The following is a 6,486-nucleotide window of genomic DNA, read 5'->3' on the forward strand; positions in this document are numbered from 1 at the left end:
TATGATACGTTTTGTATATAGATAAAGATTACCTGTCTTTATTAAACTATTATCTGTCTAAATAATAATATTTGATCATATTTTTCATTGTAAAGTTAAATAAAAACACACATTATAATATACTCATAAAATATACTCTTTTTCTCAGAACGGCTACACGAAATAACTGAAAACAATCAAACTACCTGTTGCTAACCTTCATTAATAAATGTTGATTATAGTCTAACTTTCCGAATGAAAAAAATATTATGGTAGTATTTAGTTTAATTGTATTTATTAACCATGCTATAAAATATTATAGCACAGTATATATTATAATATTTACAACATTTTGTAGTGTTAACTATAGTGAATTGATAAACTTATAAATACTACAGTATAATTCAATCTTCACTACTTTAAACAGTGATGAATACTAAAATATTAATACAATACTGCCAATTAATTACCAAAATTACCAGAACATAATAATTCAAGTAATATAGTATGATTCAAAAACGTTTTTACTATAAATTGTTATATATATATATATATATATATTTTTTGTCCATTTGTGTTGTAATCAATATTAAACATACTATACATTAAAATGCATTGTAAAGCAGGTGGACCGAAAACGTGACTTCTTTCTTTGTTGATTTATTCCACTTGTAAATTGTGCTGAGCAGATAAAATCCCACAAACTGTTTCCAACCAGGTCAAGTTTATGAAAAGTCATCCAATGTTAAGATTCCATTCAGTAATCGAGTTACATCCCAATGTCTCGTGTCCAAGTGAAGTTTACAAGCAGTCAGTTCATTACATGATGAACAAAGGAATACTCCACTCCCCCTTTGTGCTCAACTTTGAGAGCAGGCGCACTAAAACTACCGCTGAAATATCCCAAAACCATTTACCTACGTCAGGATGTCATCTTCGGAGAGTTTTGTCAAACACGTGTGGAGGTCCACTGAGAGGCAATCCCGTTTTGTCGTTATAATCCATAAGCGCAAAACTTTCCGCGTTCGGATGTTTGGTTGTATTGATGATGCGCTTTGTCTACACGTGCTTAGACGGCTCGTCTGACCACGCCCCTTTCACGCATGACCCCACCCCTTGTCCGATATCATGCACTTTGCAGAATAGACTTTTGTGAAGAAACTTATTTAATGTAAGTCAATAAATCAATTAATTAATTAATTAATGGTATCACCATATTTCCCCAATTGATGAATTATATCAAGAATTGCAAATATATGTGTTTTAGAGGTACAGCTTTTCTAAAATGTAATGTTTAAATGTGTAAAAAAATATTATATCATTAAATATGTGCTAATTTGCATACATGTGTGGTCCAAGATTCTGAACATTGGATTTATATTCCATCTTACATGGACTCAATAAGGAAAATAATAAGGAATCCCTGCAGGGATTTTGGGGCCCTAAGCAATTCCAGCCATTGGGTCCAAGTCCTGAAATGCACCCTTTCTACTTTTATTTAAATTTTATTTAATTTGCTTTTTTATTTGTGTCTTTTTATTATTATTATTATTATTTTTATTATTTTACATTTTATATTATTGCAATCTCTACATTTTAAATGATTCATTTTCTTAAAATGAATGTACAACAAAAAATCAAAAAATATATATACATATTTTATAGATTTTACTGCTGGACTGCTCCATTAATTATTTTGCAATATTATTATTATTATTACATACCTTTATATTATTATAATAATATTACATTTGATTGTATGTAAAATAATATTTAATTACTTTAAATTTGTATTTGTAACTCTCATCATAACAAATATGGTAGAAAACGATTTTATATATTGTTTATAGGTATAATTTATACTTCTAGATATTTATTGGGGGCCCCCAGGTTTCCCCTAAGCGGCAGCTTACTTCGCTTGTTGGTTAAATCTGCTCCTGTGTACCGCAATTATGTTGTACTGCTTGCTTCAAGCTTATATAACTCTTTTGCACAATATAAAACTTTAATTCCCCAGTGGCGTCCCCAGAAAATTTTCTTAGGGGTGGCCAGAAGAAGCCAAACCAAATCTTGGTGTGGCACACACAAAAATAATGAATTCAGTGTAATGTTTTATTTTTGTTTCTGGTAAACGGAATAATGTGGTTTTAATTCATTTAATTTATTAACTTTGAACTATTGCTATTTATTCCTTGAAATAATTCAGCAAGTACATGAGCAAACCAAATAAAAACCAATATTTAGTTTTAAAAACTATTTTATTATCATATTTATTATATATTAATTAATAAAACAGACAAATGAAAAAACTGAACAAAAGGCATTACTATACACTCTCACTAACTATTCAGACCCTAATAATGCCATTTATCCATATTGCTTTTTGAGCCACAACATTATCAATAAAGCTTCTTCTAAGTACCTTTTTACAAAATACAGGCACAAAATCATTGATATGTGTGGCCCTTGTGAGTCAACCAGCAAAAAAAAATGAGGAGCTACTGTAAATTTACTAGATTATGAAAAGCTGATTTCAAAACACATTTATTTATTTTTTTATTTATTTATTTATTTATTTATTTATTTATTTATTTTGGGGAATTTGTGGTTTTCAATTGGATAAAACAACATTTTTCATTTTAAAAATAATAATTTCCTAATAAAAAGTGTACAATCCCATGAACCCAAAGTCGTGTTTCGTCTCTGTTCGACAAACAATCCTAAACAAATAATGTTACAAGAACTTTATCCTTCATTTTTTTTTTAAAGAACTTAACGCAACCTTAAAATTGCTATGGTAAAGTCAGCTTATCTGCTGTGACTGAACGTCAGCGGTTCAGCCTGAATAGCAAAACGGTGATATTTAGCTCATGCTTACATAGGAAATTATAGTAAAATTTTCATTGTATAACAGCATGCATATAATGTGTGGTACTCAGCCAATGCGAATGTTCTGTAGAAAAGCAAAAACATTAAACAAAGCAAACCAAAATTACCTAATTTCGAGTCTTGTTAAGTGACGTTAACAAATTTGGTTTTTAAAAACTTAACATAGAACATAGGATAGTTTATTAGTCAAGACATAAATGTATGACATACATACCTGTTGTTGTTTCTTTAAAAAAATTGCCATTGCTGTCTATTGAAGGTGTGTGCGTGCTGTCATAGACAATAGGGGAAGGGGAGGGGCATTGAACCAGCTATTTCAGTGGCACCAATCAGTCCACAATAATTTAATGGCTGCATTTTATTTTCTTTATTTTTATTCTTTATTTATTGATATATTGTGAATTTATGTAAGTACATTTAACTCAATAATATCAACAGAAAAATCATATTAAGGTAGCCACAGGGGTGGCCAGAGTAATTAATTTCACTAATATTATTGTGATATAATAACAGCAATATTAAAATGTTATTTGATTTATTTACAATACAGTTTGTAAAGTAATATTTTCTGTCTTTTGGTGGATATATGAGAGACTTGCTTTGATTACCAAATTAATCTAATTGGATTTGCATTGTAAACATTAAATAAAAGTTATAAATGTATTATATTTTATTTCATATATTAAGTTTTTAGTTAAGATACGCCTAAAATCATTCAGCATAGCTAAATCTGCAGATTTGTTTTACATCAAGATTTATTTATTTATTTATTTATTTATTTATTTATTTATTTATTTATTTATTTATTTATTTATTTATTTATTTATGTCTTTTATTTTTATTTATTTTATTTAAACCTTTTTATTTTTGTTAGTTTACATTTTACAGTCAACTGTTTTTTTACTAAGGAGAATTTTGGTATGTCTATCCCTTCATAATTCAGAAAATACACCAAACTAGCAAAAAAAAAAAAAAATTTAAATTAAATACGCATAAATATGCCTCTGTCTTAGACCTTCAGAATACAGATATTAGAATAAAAATGTAAAAATTTGGTGTATGTTAATTCTGCTGTAGAAATTTATGCAGATTAAAAAATATTTAAAGAAAACTGCCTTTAATATTATGCAGTAATTAAAAAATACAACAACAACAACAAAACAAGATGCTTTGGATGCTTTCTTTTAGAGAAAAAAAAAACAACACTTTATGAAAAGCCAAAAAGCTCAACATTTCAAAGCTGACAGATGCATTCAAAAAATAAGTCTTCGCATAGCCTTGGATAAATCACTCATAAATCAGTTCTTAAAATGATATTCATAAATGAGAGATATGTTGATTCACCTTCTGCAGCTGTTTATTTCTTTCCAAAATGTTGATTGTACTGAGATCTTGGTTTTTAAATGAATTGCTTGAGGGTGGTTAATATATAAATGTACTTTTATGGCGGCTTATTAGGCTGTATTAGTGACATAGTGGCAAGCATAGTATGTGGATAAGTGTAAATATTTCTAAGGGTTCCTAATCTCTCTAAGTGCACCGATTCAAACCATCTGTGCTGCCTTCTGTTAGCACTGAATAGTTCTTCAGCATGTTGATCTTGTTAATTAATTTTTATTAAATACTAAAAATAAAGAGGCAGTATATTAAAGCAGGTAAAATAAGTATTGAACGTGACTATTTTTACCAAAAGAACATTTCTAAAGGTCATGTTGACTTTGAATTTTCAACAGATGTCAGTAACAATCAATTTAATCCATGTAAGTAAAACAAAAATCATTTGTTTAGAAATGACATTATGTGAAATGACACAAGGAAAAATATTGGACACATGAAGAAAGTGAGGTTGAAAAGACACGGAAAGCCAAGACAGCAGCTGAAATCTTTCAGTAGTCTAAAAGCAACCCTACCATCATCAGTGGAAATGAATATTTTTAGCTGCTTCAGTCCCAACACCTACATCAACAGATGCTAAAGATGAAACTGGGGTAGACAATTCAGCAAGACAAGTGTCAGACCAGTGCAATGCATGCAACTCCATACAGAAGGCATCTTGAAAAAAAAAAAAAAAAAAAAAAAATATATATATATATATATATATATATATATATATATATATATATATATATATATATATATATATATATATATATATATATATATATATATATATATTATAAGTCTGAATTATTATCCCCCTGTAATTTTTTCCCCAATTTTCTGTTTAACTGAGAGAAGATTGTTACAACACATTACTAAACATAATACTTTACTAGATATTTTTAAATACTAGTATGCAGCTTAAAATGACATTTAAAGGCTTACCTAGGTTAATTAGGTTAATTAGGCAAGTTATGGTAATTAGGTAAGTCATTGTATAATGATGGCTTGCTCTGTAGACAGTCGAAAGAAAAACATTGCTCAAGGGGGCTAATAAAATTGACCTTAAATGTTTTTTTTTAATTATTATTAACTTAAAATAAAAACAATAAAAATGTAAATATAACAAATAAGACATTCTTTAGAAGAAATAATTATTATAGGGAATACTATTATAGGGAATACTGATAACAAACAAGTACATTACAAGCAACACACAGATACATGAGCTTGTTGCAACCATCACCCCTTCACAATCCATCATCCAAGTGTGCTTGACAGCCTGATGCATTCATATCTCAACTTTACACAACTGTGGTATTCAAACAGCTTCCTGTCTCTTTTCTCATTTGGGGGATGTAAACAGATTAACACGAAATCTTTCGAGAGACCCCCCCCTCCCCGCTCCCGACACAAACCAGTGCACCCAGAAGGAATTAATTGGTTTCAGCAGTCATCCCTGCTGAACAATCCACTTGAGCGCCCCCAATGTAGCCTCCCGGCAGAGACATCTCATCTGTCTCGCACTCCTCCCCCACAGAGCCCATGTCTAGACCCTCGTGCTGCAGTGTGCATCCATGCTCACACTTGACTAGGGCATTAGGTTCACACCCTGCGCTATCAGCCGGGATGATGCTAGATAATGACTCAGGCCCGAGTTGCTGGAACACTCAGCTCTTGAGACACTGACAAACCATCTGATCTATTTTTCTCTCATGTAAACATGTCGTATTGCGGCCGTGTAATGTGATTATTGTGTGTCTGTAACGTCTGGATTGTCACGTAGCCATTCGCCTGTGTCTTATTGCGGACATGGGGAGCGATGGATGGATGGATGTTTACTTAAAGACTGAAGAAGTGTATGTCATTATGGAATGGTTCCTCGTTGCTCTGTTTGCATCAGACCTGCTGGTCAATGTTTTGGTGTGCTCCTGTGTGTGTGTGTGTGTTATGAACTAAACAAAGCAGTGATGCAGAAGAGTGAAGTTAATAATTAACTGTGTTCATATTGAAGCTTTGAGCTTAATATTGAAAACCAGAGAGTTTTTAAAGCATTTCTTGAGAGCACGTTGCATTTTAGAAACTAACAAGGGCTTTGTTTACAGCTGTGTCATGATCATTTTGTTTTGCTCTTATAAAGCAATTTGGAAAGTTGCTGCTATATAAATTTGATTGAAAAGATAAAACATGCAAACATTTAGGATAAAATTATGATTTCTATTAAAAATGAAAGATTCC

At 30.6% G+C, this 6,486-nt stretch overlaps 1 long non-coding RNA gene across 2 annotated transcripts in view; it reads right to left on the bottom strand.

Annotated features, from left to right (window-relative positions):
• The window catches only part of linc.sox4a (linc RNA sox4a), a 102,422-nt gene extending 101,380 nt beyond the window's left edge, over positions 1–1,042 (bottom strand). For both annotated transcript variants that reach the window (XR_015516934.1, XR_015516933.1), the window contains exon 1: positions 897–1,042. This is a non-coding gene — a long non-coding RNA (linc RNA sox4a). The remainder of the gene's footprint in view (positions 1–896) is intronic.
• Between the last annotated feature and the right edge of the window lie 5,444 nt (positions 1,043–6,486).

This window comes from Danio rerio, chromosome 19 (genome assembly GCF_052040795.2).
Source record: "Danio rerio strain M-AB ecotype USA chromosome 19, GRCz13ab, whole genome shotgun sequence".
NCBI classification, from domain to species: Eukaryota; Metazoa; Chordata; class Actinopteri; order Cypriniformes; family Danionidae; genus Danio; species Danio rerio.